Source organism: Protopterus annectens, chromosome 7.part0 (assembly GCF_019279795.1).
Source record: "Protopterus annectens isolate FY-2018-M chromosome 7.part0, PAN1.0, whole genome shotgun sequence".
In the NCBI taxonomy this organism is placed as follows: domain Eukaryota; kingdom Metazoa; phylum Chordata; order Ceratodontiformes; family Protopteridae; genus Protopterus; species Protopterus annectens.
This window is the reverse complement of record NC_056739.1, coordinates 1,685,570,352-1,685,584,157: the sequence shown is the minus strand read 5'-3', so window position 1 is coordinate 1,685,584,157 and position 13,806 is coordinate 1,685,570,352. Positions and strand designations below refer to the sequence as shown.

At 34.0% G+C, this 13,806-nt stretch overlaps 1 protein-coding gene across 3 annotated transcripts in view; it reads left to right on the top strand.

The window, feature by feature from the left end:
• The window catches only part of LOC122807168 (sialidase-2-like), a 307,506-nt gene that overhangs the window by 27,486 nt on the left and 266,214 nt on the right, over window positions 1-13,806 (top strand). The gene's annotated exons all lie outside the window — the stretch shown is intronic.

The following is a 13,806-nucleotide window of genomic DNA, read 5'->3' as shown; positions in this document are numbered from 1 at the left end:
TAGGGGTAGGAGCATAGCATAATGGTTAAGGTGCTTACCTTAAAGACACAAGGTACAGAGTTTGATTCTCACATGGGGTAATTGGCTAGGCTTAAAATGACCCACAAGTGCAGTTAGCCTAGTACTAATCTATGAATTTTGGGCATGAGCTACTATTTCGCATTGACCGAAGCTATTCAACGTATAACTAAAGTTGTTTGAAGTATCTCAGAGTGTGTAAAGTGCTTACAGTGTGTGTGTTTTATTACTGTGTATTTCTTTCAGAGAGTTTACTGTGTGCAAGGTGCAACTATTTCGTAAAGTACAGTTAGAGTGCAGCCATTTCAAAAAGTTTCTTGCGCTGTGTGTATTTGTTCGCAGAGTGCTGCCATTTCAGAGTGTTTCTTACACTGTGCAGAGTTATTTAGCAAAGTACAGCCATTTTTTAAGTGTTTTAGTGTGCTGTATACAGTTATTCTCAAAGTGTGATCATTTTGATGTGCTTCTTACTCTGAGCTTCTTCTGCCCAGTTTATTCGCAAAGTGCAATCATTTTGAAATGTTTAACACTGTTATACATGTTATGAGTACAGTGATTTCAAAAGTGTTCTTGTGCCACGGAGACTTATTTAGCAAAGGTTAGTTGTTTAGAGGCTTCTTGTGCTATCGGGCATGATTGCAAGTTTGGGCATGAATTTCTGGCATATGTATAGGTGTGTATGGTGTGTATGTTCGTACAAAATTCCAAAAGCCTTCACTAGTGTGTGTTAATATGGCAGAGGCATTTTGCAGACCAAGTCCACTTGTATTTGACCATAATATTGCAGAAAATTGGAGATTATTTGAGCAGGAATACAATATTTTCATACAAGCAGCTTTTTCTGACAAAGATGCATGTACCAGGACATTAACTTTGCTTAACCTAGCAGGGTCAGAGGCCATGGAAAGAGAGTGTTCATTTGTGTATGCACCTGCAGTATATGCAGGAGAGGGGGAAAACTGTCATATTGCTGTACCAACTGAATCAAGGGAGGCCCCCGAGTGCTTGAAACGTAAATTTAGAGAAATGTGCAACCCTCAGACAAATGGTACATTAGAGAGGCACTTATTTTATACAAGAGACCAAAAGCCTGGAGAAACTTTTGCAGCTTACATTACTGACTTGAGGAATAAAGCTAAAACGTGCAAGTTTGGTGATTTGAAAGACGAGTTGATAAAAGGACAGGCTTGTGTGTGGTGTTAATAATGCTGCAGTGCGAAAAATTTTGCTTTGTGACAGTGATTTAATGTTGAGCAAAGCTACTGAAATTTGTCAAAATCCATGAGCTCACAGAAAGGCACACAAGTATGCTTGCAAGTGATAAAAGCACAGTTTCAGCAGACTTGAGAGCAAATGTAGACAGCATGCAGCACAGTGCTAGCAGAAACGGGGCTAAGCACAAGGCAGCTGCAGCCCCTGCATGTTCCTCTGGGAGGTCCTGTAGCTTTCCAGCAAGTTCTAAGACTAGCTTAGTAAACCAGACCTGCTCAGTGCAGTACAAGGATGAGTCAGCAAAACCCAAGTCAAGTTTTATTGTTAACTGTTGCAGTTGTGGTGCCAGTCATGAGTCTAAAAGAGACAAATGCTTAGCATTTGGTCAGCAGTATCACAAGTGTAAAAAATGGAACCATTTACAAAAGTTTTGCAAATCAAGCAAACCTCATTCAGTTATAAAGAAGGGTCACTTAAAAAGCAAGTTGATCAGGTAGAAAGCTGCAGCCCTACTTTCTATGTAGATGGTGTATCAGTGGTTGGTAAAAAGATTAATGCGGTAGATTTGCTGGCAAAGAATGAAGTGTTTTGTACTGTCCTGATCAATGGTAAACCCACGGAGCTCAAAGTAGACACTGGTTCAAAGTGTAATGTTATGTCAGCAGAAACATTTGCTAAGTTGAGACCTGGTGAGCAACTTAATTTGGCTAACTGTGCAAAACCTGTTGCTTATGGAGGTGAAGGAATTGAAACCAAAGGCTCAGTATTGCTTTCATGTTATTCAGTTGGGAACATTTACAACTTACCATTCTATGTAGTCCGAAGACCTGTGCAGTCATTGTTGGGTCTCGGAGACAGTTTGAGAATGAAACTGCTTTCTTTTACCAAAAAAGTCCATGTAAGCACATGTCCTAGTTCCAGTTTTACTGATGCTATTTTCTCATAGTATGCTGATGTTTTCGATGACAAGTTAGGCAAACTTCCAGTTGTGTACTCCATGAAAATAGACTCAGAGGTCAGTTCAGTGGTCAGACCAGCAAGGAGAGTTCCAATAGCTATGCAGAACAAAGTCAAGGCCCAGTTGGATAAAATGGTGCAGTAAGGTGTAATTTGTGCAGTTACAGAACCAACTGTAAATGCATATCTTCCATGGTAGCTGCTCATAAAAAGAGCTCAGATGAAATTAGAATATGCATTGACCCAAGAGATTTGAACAAAGCATTAAAGAGACCTCACTATCCTATGTGTACAGTCGAGGAAGTTGCAGCCCTGATGCCAAATGCCACTGTTTTTTTCTGTCCTGAATGCAAAGAGTTCATTTTGGCAAGTGATGCTTGATCACAAGTCTTCACTACTGACTACATTCAGTACTCTATTTGGTAGATATACATTTCTCAGGATGTTTTTTGGAACAAAGAATGCAAGTGAAGTCTTTCAGTGTGCAGTGGAGCAAATTTTTTCGGGTTATCCATGTGCCGTAATAGTAGATGATTTATTGGTTGGAGGCAATTGTGAAGCAGAGCATGACAGAAACCTCAAGAAAGTTCTAGACAGAGCACATGAAGTGAACTTGAAGCTCAATCCTCTGAAGTATAAATTCAGATTACCAGAAGTCACATATGCAAGTTATTTATTCACTGGTATTGGCTTAAGATCTGATGCATCCAGGCAAGCAGCCATTCTTGAGATGCCAGCACTGAGCAATGTCCAAGCTCTATAGAGTTTTCTTGGTATGGTTAACTATTTGGGCAAGTTTATATCTGACTTCAGTGAGTTGACAGTGCCTTTAAGAGAGTTGACTTGCAAAAATGTTGCACCAGAGAGCATTTGATGACCTCAAGCAGAAAATTGCCACTCCACCTACATTAAGATACTGTGATGTCAAAATAAAGCCGTAATTCTTTCCTGCAATGCTTCAAAGTTGGTCTTGGTGTAGTTTTTCATCAAGAAGGCAGACCAGTAGCCTATGCGTCTAGAACTCTTGCCCAAACTGAAATGCAGTATGCTCAAATTGAGAGAGAACTTTTGGCAATTGTGTTCGCATGTTCAAAGTTTAATGATTATATTTATGGTTGAGCTATTCAGATCGAGACTGATCATCAACCTCTAATCACTATTTTAAAAAAGCCTATGCATACAGCTCCAGCAAGATTACAAAGAATGATGCTCAGATTGCAAACGTACAATTCCAAAATGGTCTATACAAAAGGCAGACTTCTTTATCTGGCTGATACCTTATCCAGATTGCCCAGAAGTACAACGGAACAGCTTGATGCAGAGAATTTTGACTTCGATGTTATGGAAGTGTGTAATTTTTTTACCACCTGACTTGAGCTGGGAGATCATACAAAGGCTGATCCAGTATTGCAAAAGCTCTCAACCACTTCATTGATATTGGATGGCCGTCAAAGCAATCTTTTGTACTGCCAGAAGTGCAACCTTATTTTCCTTGCTGTTGATGGAAGATGGTAGCATTTTAAAAGGTCCTAAAGTTGTCGTTCCTACTTCCTTACGACTTTAATATATCCAGATTTTACCAGGTTCTGATTCTACCAAAAGAAGGGCGAGTGGACAAGTATTTTGGCCTTCTCTATCAAAAGACATTGATAAACTTTCTTCTTGTTCAGTATGCAGTAGTACTAAACTGTACTTGCAAAAAGAGCCACTTCATCCAAGCCAAATTCCTGAACTATCTTGGTCAGCAGTAATCACCGACATATTAGAGTGGAACAATCAGCATTACTTAGTGTTGGTAGACTGTTATTCGGAACTGGTTTGAGATCAATTTGCTACCTAACATCCACTACTGTTATTACTAAGTTGAAACGTCATTTCCGAGCCCGTGGTAGTCCACATAAACTTATGTCTAGCAGTGGTACCCAGTTTGCCAGTCAATTGTTTCAGAAATTTGCAAAAGAGTGGCATGGCTGAAGCAATGCAGTACAAAGTGCAAAGCAATTGCTGACAATACAGATGTGTTTTTGAATTTACTCAATCTCAGAAATATACCTTGTGACAACATCCTTGGCTCGCCTACTCAAAGACATCTATCTAGGCAAACCAGAACAAACTTGCCTATCAGTTCCAGCTTGTTGGTGCCTAAAGCTAAAAACAACAGAGCTATCAAAGCCAAACTATTCAGAAAGCATTCTTTTCAGAAGTCCAGCTATGATGAAATGAGCAGATCTCTTCATCTGTTGAAAAAAGGAGAGACAGGGCACAAACGACGAAAGGCTTCAACTGGATTGGTAAAGTGATGGGTATACGTGCTGAGCCGAGATCCTACTTCACAGAATCAGGAGGTATAGATTACAGGGGGAACCGTAGACATCTCCTTCCTGTTGCAGAACCGATATTGCAGCATTGTTCCTGTGAAACAGACTCTAGATCTCAGAGCAATCCAGACATTGTTCCTAACGAAGAACATGTCTTAAAACCTACTTCCATTCCTGATGATGTCACAAATGTCCCTAAAGTCGAACATTCAGTAAAGACAGCCCCCCGTTGCTAGACCTAGTTCTAATTTTTATGTCACACGATTTGGTCATATTTTCAAACCCAGTGTGAGATACACAGAAACCTGGACGCGATTGTTTTATATATATATATATATATATATATATATATATATATATATATATATATATAAAATATGTGTGTGTGTGTATATATATATATATATATGTGTGTGTGTGTGTGTGTGTGTGTGTGTGTGTGTATATATATATATATATATATATATATATATATATATATGTATATATGTATATATGTGTATATATATATATATATATATATATATATATATATATATATATATATATATATATATATATAGTGTGTGTGTATATATATATATATATATATATATATATAGTTTTGTATAATTGCATGTCAAAGGATTATTTTTGTACAATTGCATGTCAGTCAATGTCATTAATGCATGAGCTATCTCTCTAAGAGGGAGGATGTAGAATAGTGTGTGTGCTTTATCTTTAAGAAGCATTTCCAAGTGTGGCATGCGCATATAAATAGTGTGCACTTGCAGGCAGCAGTGCCATTTTGAGTGTGAATAGAGTGTGTTAGTCAATTTATAAGTTTATCTAAGTTTGTTACTAAGCTTCAATCCTCATGTGTTTTTATATGATAAAGCTGCTTGAACAGAACCAACAACTGTTTGTTTTATCTTGACCAGAAAAGCGACACCCGGTAACAAATGTAGCATAAAATAAAATTTAATTAATTAATAGTTCGGTTGTGTAAGTAAACTTATTATAACAGTAGATATTCGAATGATCATTGCTGTGGTAGCTGCTCCCTTTTTTCATTCCCCCTTTTTTGGTGTGTGTGTGTCAGGGAGTGGACATTTTATTTTTGTTGTTCCTAGCATTGCCCTTTCAGGGCTTGGCCTACATGTTTCTGTTGGCATGAAGGCTCTGAAAGGCTAGGCATCCAAACCTGTCTTTTTATTCAGCTCAGCTCAAATTGACTGAGTATTTAGGCATGCAGAAGGTGTCCTGAAGCTTTGAAAGCTGTATGGCTATTGTATACTATGCATGTTATAACTCATATAGCTAAGGGCTACTGCAACAATGATCACTGGAACATCTACTGTTATGGTATGTTTAGTTACACAGCTATACTTTTTTTTCCTCAAAAAATGTTTTATTTTTCAAATACATTTCAATAAATTCCATAGTATTTGTATATAACATCTTAAATAACTATTTACACTATTTACATCAGCCTGACACTATAACAGAGCTCAATGTATACAATTACTTTATAGGTATAACAATCCAGTTAGAGTGTATCTGTTCAGTTATTGTAAAGTGTCAATCGATAAGACATTTCCATGGCCCTAGGGCCGATAGCCTAGTACCAGCCTGTGAACCTATAGACTGTTAATAAATGGCTTAGGTTGAATCCTTAATTCTTTAATTTTAATTTCCAACAATGCTGTGATCTTCAGTAGGCTGTAGAAGTCTTCCAAGGTCAATATTGTGTTTGTATCCCATCTTCTTCTTGTACACTTCCTTGAGATTGCAAGTTTTGTCCATACTAGATACATATTTGACTCATTCAAATGAGGACCTTTGTACGCATTTAATAATACTAGAGCTTTAGATTAGTTAAACAATTCATTAAATAAAGCTTGTAAAGAGTTTTAATACCACTCCAAAATGGCTTAATTTTAACACCGTCAAAAAAAATGTGATTCCAATCTGAATTGTGTATTTGCTCACTTCTCCAACATATTCCCTTTATGGAAGAATTAATTAAGAATTAATTGTAGTAATTCTATCTGGAGTCAAGAATGCTCTGTGCAAGCATTTCCAATTAAAAACTTTCCAATATTGTGTAAAGGATGTGTGTTTTGTTGATAATAAAATATTTGATTTAATTTCTTCATTTAGCTGTAATGAGCGTCCTTTTGTTATATAATTCCAATATGAGGATTTGGGTGTTGTTTTATAATGTATCAATATCTTGTAAAATTTCAAAATACTATTTCCCATGTCATAGTCCTTGTATATAAATTCATATAGATATTTCGTAAGTTTAGGTATTTCTTTAAACGAAGAATTACTAATTATTCTGCAGAAATCTTGCAGATACATCAGGATGCTTTGCATAGATAGCCAATCTTGTTGTGGAATTTTGTATGTTGTTTCCATATCCAGAACCTTTAGTTCTTTGATACATTGAAACCAACAAATAAATCCTTTCTGCTCCCAGGAATTATTTCTCTGTATGTTTTATGTGGATAGCTCTTTGTAACTATGAATGGTGTTAAAAGATCAAACCAGATTTTTAAATCTATATTTGCATTAATAATTTTCCTAAATGAGTCAGTGTAATAATTATATGAGTTTTAGTGGGCTTAGTTATGTTATATTGCATAGCATACTAATACATAATATGTGCTGTAGCAGATTGTTTTTATCTGTTGTTTGAATTTTTTTGTAAATCAAATTCATTTATTGATATTGCAGTTAATAATTCTTTCCAATTTGCAGAATAATTTGGACTTATCCAATCTGAGATTGTTTTAGATATTGATGCTTTATATGTGTTTCTATATCAGGAAAGTTTAATCGTCCCCGTTTCCATGGTCTGATATGATGTATTAAAGCTATTCTGTTTCTTTTGGGAAACCATAAAAATTGTATTAGGCATGAGTTTATTTCTTTGAGTGTATTTATTTCTGATAGCAGTTGTATTGCCAAAGCTATATATAGAATTTTGTGTAGTAAAACCATTTTTATTAACTGTAGTCTATCTTCAAATGTTAATATTATTTTGTCCCACTTTTCCACAGAGATTTTAATTGTATTGATGATATTATTGTAGTTTTTTGAGATTAATTCATTATTATCCTTGCATAACTCAATTCCTAGATATTTTAAGGTAAATTCTTGTTTCCCTATAATGTGATTCCCCTTCGTCTGCAATTCCTTTTTTTATTTAAAAATACAAATTTTGATTTTGATTTATTGAAATGGAGTCCTGAAGTCCTGTAAAATGTGTCTATTATAATATCTAATTCTTCTAATGTCTCTTTTGTATTGGATAATGTTAATAATATGTCATCAGCAAAGAACATTACTTTAGAATTGTATTCATAAACATCTACTCCTTTGATTTTTGTGTTACGTATTGAATCTGTCAATATTTCAATAGCCAAAACAAAATAGAATCTGTGACACGGGACATCCTTGTTAGGTACCCTTTGTTATATCTATAGATTCAGAGGTGAAAGGACATAGCTTAACATATGCTAAGTTATTTGTATATATATATATATTATTTAGTAGATGAACAAAGGAAGGAGAAAATGCAAATAACACCAGAATTTTGAATAAATACTCACAATTTAGGAAATCAAAGACCTTTTCTATATCTAAGCCAATTATGAGTGTTTCTTTTTTCTTAACATATTCTTTAAGAGAAATTATCCTTTTATTTTTATTTTCATTTTTTAAATTTTATTTATTTATCATTTGTTGACCGGGAAAGTCCGACTAGGTTCCACAGAGCCTGTTTTCAGCGGAGGCCCGGGGAGAAATGCTCCAGATGCATGTCTTTTAATATTGTCATGTTTGTGTTTATGATATATAAATCCAGTTTGATCATTATTTATTGTTTTGGATAGTAGCATTTTCATTTTGTTAGTTAATATTGTCATAAATATCCTATAGTCATTATTTAATAATGATATAGGTCTGTATGAGGTACAGAGGTTTGGGATTTGTTTTCCTTTAGGATTGGTGTGATTAAGGAATATCTCCAAGAGGGGGTGGTATTAAAGATTGTGACTGAATTTCTAATAGAGTTTTATGGATGAGGGATAGTATCTCTGAAGGAAAAAGTTTATATAGTTCCATAATTATGCCATCTATACTTGGAGCTTTATTATTTTTACCCTATTTTATTGTATTTGTAATTTCTTTGTAGGATATGGGTGCTTGCAGATCTAGTTTTAAATTTTCTTGTATTTTTTTTTATATTAGAACATTTTTCATCTAGATTTAATTGATTGATATGTATATTTTCTTTTTGGCTAGGCATCAAGAACGTTACCTATATGTGAGATATTTTCCCCTTTCTTTTCATGGAAGATGCTTTTAATGTTGTTAGCGTTTGATTGTATTTTGATTCTTGTGGATAAATTATGTGGATATTTAGGAGAAGTGGCCAAGGTATTATTTTTTAGTTTTTCTAAAGCTAAAGTAGTTTTATGTGTTAGAATTTCATTGTATTTATTGTTTAATACTTCTACTTTCTTTTTCATCTCCAAATAATTTTGATTTTTTTCAGCTTTTACTGACAAAAGTTTGGATTGTAGATCTAATAATTCATTATCCCATTGTCTGATTTTTTTTTTTTATACCAAGTTAGGGTTTTACCATATATGTAAGCTTTTAACGAGTCCCATATCATTATTTTATTTATCTCTGTGGTATAATTAATATCTAAGAAGATCTGTAATTCAGATAATAACCAAGGTTTGAACTCTTTAATTTTAGTTATATATGCTGGAATTCTGGAGGACCCACGGTGGCAGTGCTGCGGTAGCATTGTCGCCTCACAGTAAGACACTGTCCGGTTCGATTCTCAGCTAGAGAGTCTTCTGCGTGGAGACATGCATGAATGGGCGTACCTTCGTTGAAGGTTGTGCGTCAGGCCTGGCAAGCTGGTACGTAAAAATCAACTGCCAATCATTAGCGGACCGGAGTTCTGCTGTGGCGACCCCTAACCGGGAAAAGCCGAAAGACACAAACAAACATGCTGGAATTCTGGAGTTAGATTAATGGTTTGTACCCATTTTGAAGTTTTAGTATCGACGAATTATGGTTTGAAAAGGGACCGGGAGTGTTTGAGAAATTAATGATTTTAGAGTGGTATGTCATGGGCAGCAAATATTTTATCTATTCTAGTTTGGGTACCAAATCTGTGATCTTGATGGGAAAACAACAAAGATTTATCTTATTTAAATTTGAAAGTATCTACAAGGTGAAATGATTCTACCACTTGTTTAAAGCTTTTGATACAGCAGATGTACACCGTGGTCTTTTATTTGTAGTTTCAGAAATATCAAATATACAGTTAAAATCTCCTCCTAATATTAAGTTGCCTTTATAATTATTGGAAATGAAATCCAAGTGTTTTTTAACCATTCCTAATCCAATGCCTGGGAACCAGTATAGATTGGCTAGAGTCCGTAGTCTTTTGTTATATTTAACTATTGCTAATGCCATAAGCCCTTCTTTATCTTCATACTTATAAATGATTTCTGGGTTAATCACATTTTTTTTCATAAAATTGTTACCTTTTGTCTTTGTCTTATAAGTGGATTGCACCAATATCATATATTCCTTGGGATTCCATTTGTAATTGTCATTTGTTTTGAAATGAGTTTCTTGAAAGAAGACAATTTGCGCTTTTCAGTAGATTTGACCTCTTGCCAGATTTGTTTAAGCCATTGGTATTTAAAGACAATAAAGTTAAATCTATCTTAGGTTATTTAGACTATGTATTTTTTGTTTTATTGTGACTATTAAACATTTTCCTCTGATAACTGTAAAGTATATATTTGAACTTTTAAAGGAAATTGTCAGTTTTATACTTTGAGTGTTTAGCAATAAAGTAATGCTTTGGTCAGGCATACTAAAAATGTTTTTGTGAAATTAATTTAAATTAGTAAATGTTAACAAAACTAAGATCCGCACTAGCCCTGGAATGAAAATCATTCCTAATCTGATGGATAAACCTAAATCCATCAGATTATCACTCGTACCTTGACAATCCAGAACATCTGAGCTCCATAAATTGAATTATCATATGGAGAATATTTGTAATAGGAATAAGCAATATTTATATTTTGAACAGATGTAGTACTATTGTAGATTAGACCGAATTCTAATACAATATAAATGTCTGCTTATTGTATAAGCAATTAATATTTACATGATAGATGACAAAACTGCAGTGGTGGTGCTGCGGTAGCGTTGTTGCCTCACAGTTAGACGTTGCCCGTTCGATTCTTGGTTAGAGCGTCTTCTGTGTGGCGACATACGTGAATGGGCGTTCCTTCGTTGAAGGTTGTGCGTTAGGCCCGGCAAGCCAGGACGTAAAAATCTACTGCCAATCATTAGCAGACCGGAGTTCCGCTGTGGCGACCCCGAAAAGCTGAAAGACCACATTTACATGATGGATGACAAGCAGTTCAATCATACTAAAGTAGAATGTATCGTATATAAAACCTCGGGTAAATGATTATAGCGCACAGTTATTTACCATATTCACCCTTATTGATGAAGTCTTTCAAAACTTATTACTTAATATAAATAGATGGTAATATTTATACCTAATGTTTATAATACAATGTATTTTACTTGATATATCAGAAGTTATATTTCCTTGTTTGCCAGCATTTAAGTAATCACTTTGTTTGTTGCTAACTTACTTAAAGCATCAAGTTTATGTATTTTAATTATCAGCGCATCCCTCTCCCCCCCCCCCATTTCCTACACACAAGGATTTTCATATCTGTCATCTCTTATTAAAAATGAGTGAAATTATAGGTTAAAAATAACAAATTCAGTTATTGTGATTGATTACAAGTTCCCTTTCCATATTCATAAATTGCCATTTTAAGGCATATACTGAAAGTTTTTAGATTTAAATAGCAGCATTCTATTTTGTTTAATCAGCAAAGGTCAAACTGAGTGATTATTGTCAATTTAATACTATTTGTTCAGAATGTGATTGTTACATTCTGTGACATTCCTACTTTAGGCTTCTATTGTTTCCCTTGAACAACTTTGTCAGTTTGATGTCCTGTATAAAACATAATATAAATATACACCAACTGCAGAAAAGTTTCACTGCTGAAATATCATACTGTGGATTCAAATAAGGTAGAAAACAGTAAAGCAACACTCTCTATTTTATTCGACAATAACAGAATAAAGCTTTCGGGTAACACCCTTCATCAGTATGTTGAAACTATCTTCACAGTATAAATAAGCATTTTTCTAAGAACACATGACACAACCAACCAAAAGCTAATCCATATCAATTAATATTACTAAACCTTTAAAAGTTTTATTCTGTTACTGTCGAATAAAATAGAGTGCTGCTTTACTGTTTTCTACCTTATTTGAATCCATAGTCATGTTAAAACATTAGTTACCTTGATAACAGCTTAAGTGTTCTGTATGGTCAAGATGTGTTATAAAACCACAATTCAAGTTAAAGCAATTCTTTGACTTGTTATGCACATTTACTTATATGATAAAATCATTATGCTTCCCCTTGATGTTCAATATACTGTATGTCATTTATGGCATGTTAAAACAGTAGTGTTATTATACTCAAGCCCATGTTATTAAACTGAGTGTCTATGTCAGTTTAATACTATTTGTTCAGAATATGATTGTTACATTCTGTGACATTTCAAGTTCAGGCTTCTATTCTTTCTCTTGAACAACTTTGTCAGTTTGATATCATGTATAAAACATTAGTTATCTCGGTAAGTGCTTAAGTATTATATATGGTCAAGATGGTTACAAAAAAAATACAATTCAAGTTAAAGCAATTATGTGACTTGTTACGCATATTTACTTGTATATGAAAATCATCATGTTTCCCCTTGATGTTCAATGTAGTGTATGTCATATATAACAAGTTAAGACAGTAGTGTTATTATACACAAGCCCATATTATTAAATCCTGTCTTTAATATCTAAATTCAGCAGACTACTTCATCTTGTATGACAATTATATATTTTGTGTAGATTTACTAAAATTGTACATTGCATAACTATTGTTTTTTTTTTTTGGCTGTTGCTTAGTTATTTGAAAGACCACAAGCTGTAATTGAAAAATTAATTTTAAGGTGCTATAGCACTGTGCTGTTACTCTGATGCTTACTGTGATGGATTTGAAGTCTTCTTAAGACACTCAGTCTTGCTGGCTGGATTCTGCTGAAATCAAAGTCTGGTTATAGTTGCATTCACAGTCTGTTGCATACAGAAACTTGCAGAATATACACTGATGAGAGAATATACTTTGCAGCACCTGTCTTTAAGAGCAGTAGCCAATAACATTTATAATAAACCACACGTACTTCTGTTACAGCTTCAGAAAATGTTCTACTTTACTTCTCATATGGTACAGATGATGTGAGAGATATAACATTTACCTCAGGACAAAATGTGTCCCTACCATTACCCCTAACATAACTGGGTTTAATACAGACTTTATATATATTTTAGTTAAACACACACCCTCTTGGTTTTGGAAAGATACTGCCTTGACGCAAATGCTGACACATCTGTTCTTGTGCAAATGCTGATAAGTAAACTGTCTTCAAGGAAACGCCTTGTGGATTAGAAAAGCATATTCTTAAACTTTCTTAGAAAAACATGTCCTGTTGTCAGTTCTTTAAAGAAAGCAAATTACATTCTTGTCATGTCTGTAAGAAGTCAGCTTTCTTGATGTGTGTATAATACACTCATAAGCAAGTTTCTTATTTTTTTTAAGCCACAGTCATTTAGTATGGATGCTAATCACATATTACTAAACTCTATTTCTGCATTTAAACGGGCTTTATTTTATTCCTTATTTATGTTGCATATTTGTAGCAAAGTTACAGTCAACCTTAAAACCTTGTTGAGCATAATCTTACAATTCCCTCTTTTTATTTTTTATAGAAAACACATTAAGAAACAAAATCTTTAGTCTTCTTTTGATACAACAAGTTAAAATGTAATTTTACATCGTTAATACAATTATATCAAGTATTACTACTAAAAATGAATGCATTTAACAACTTTTTCTTTTACAGACCATTCTGTGGAAATATTTTATCAGTTATGAGCTGTCTGCTTTAGTTTTATTTTTTAACTTGATTAATTTATTCTTTTGCAATCACATAATTTAATTTATGACATAGTACTCTTTTATTAACTCTTTGCACCTGTTGAATTAAATCTTTACTTTTATTGATTATTTTATATCAAAAGATTAGAGATAGTTTTGCCTCTTATAGATATTGGTCTATGTGCT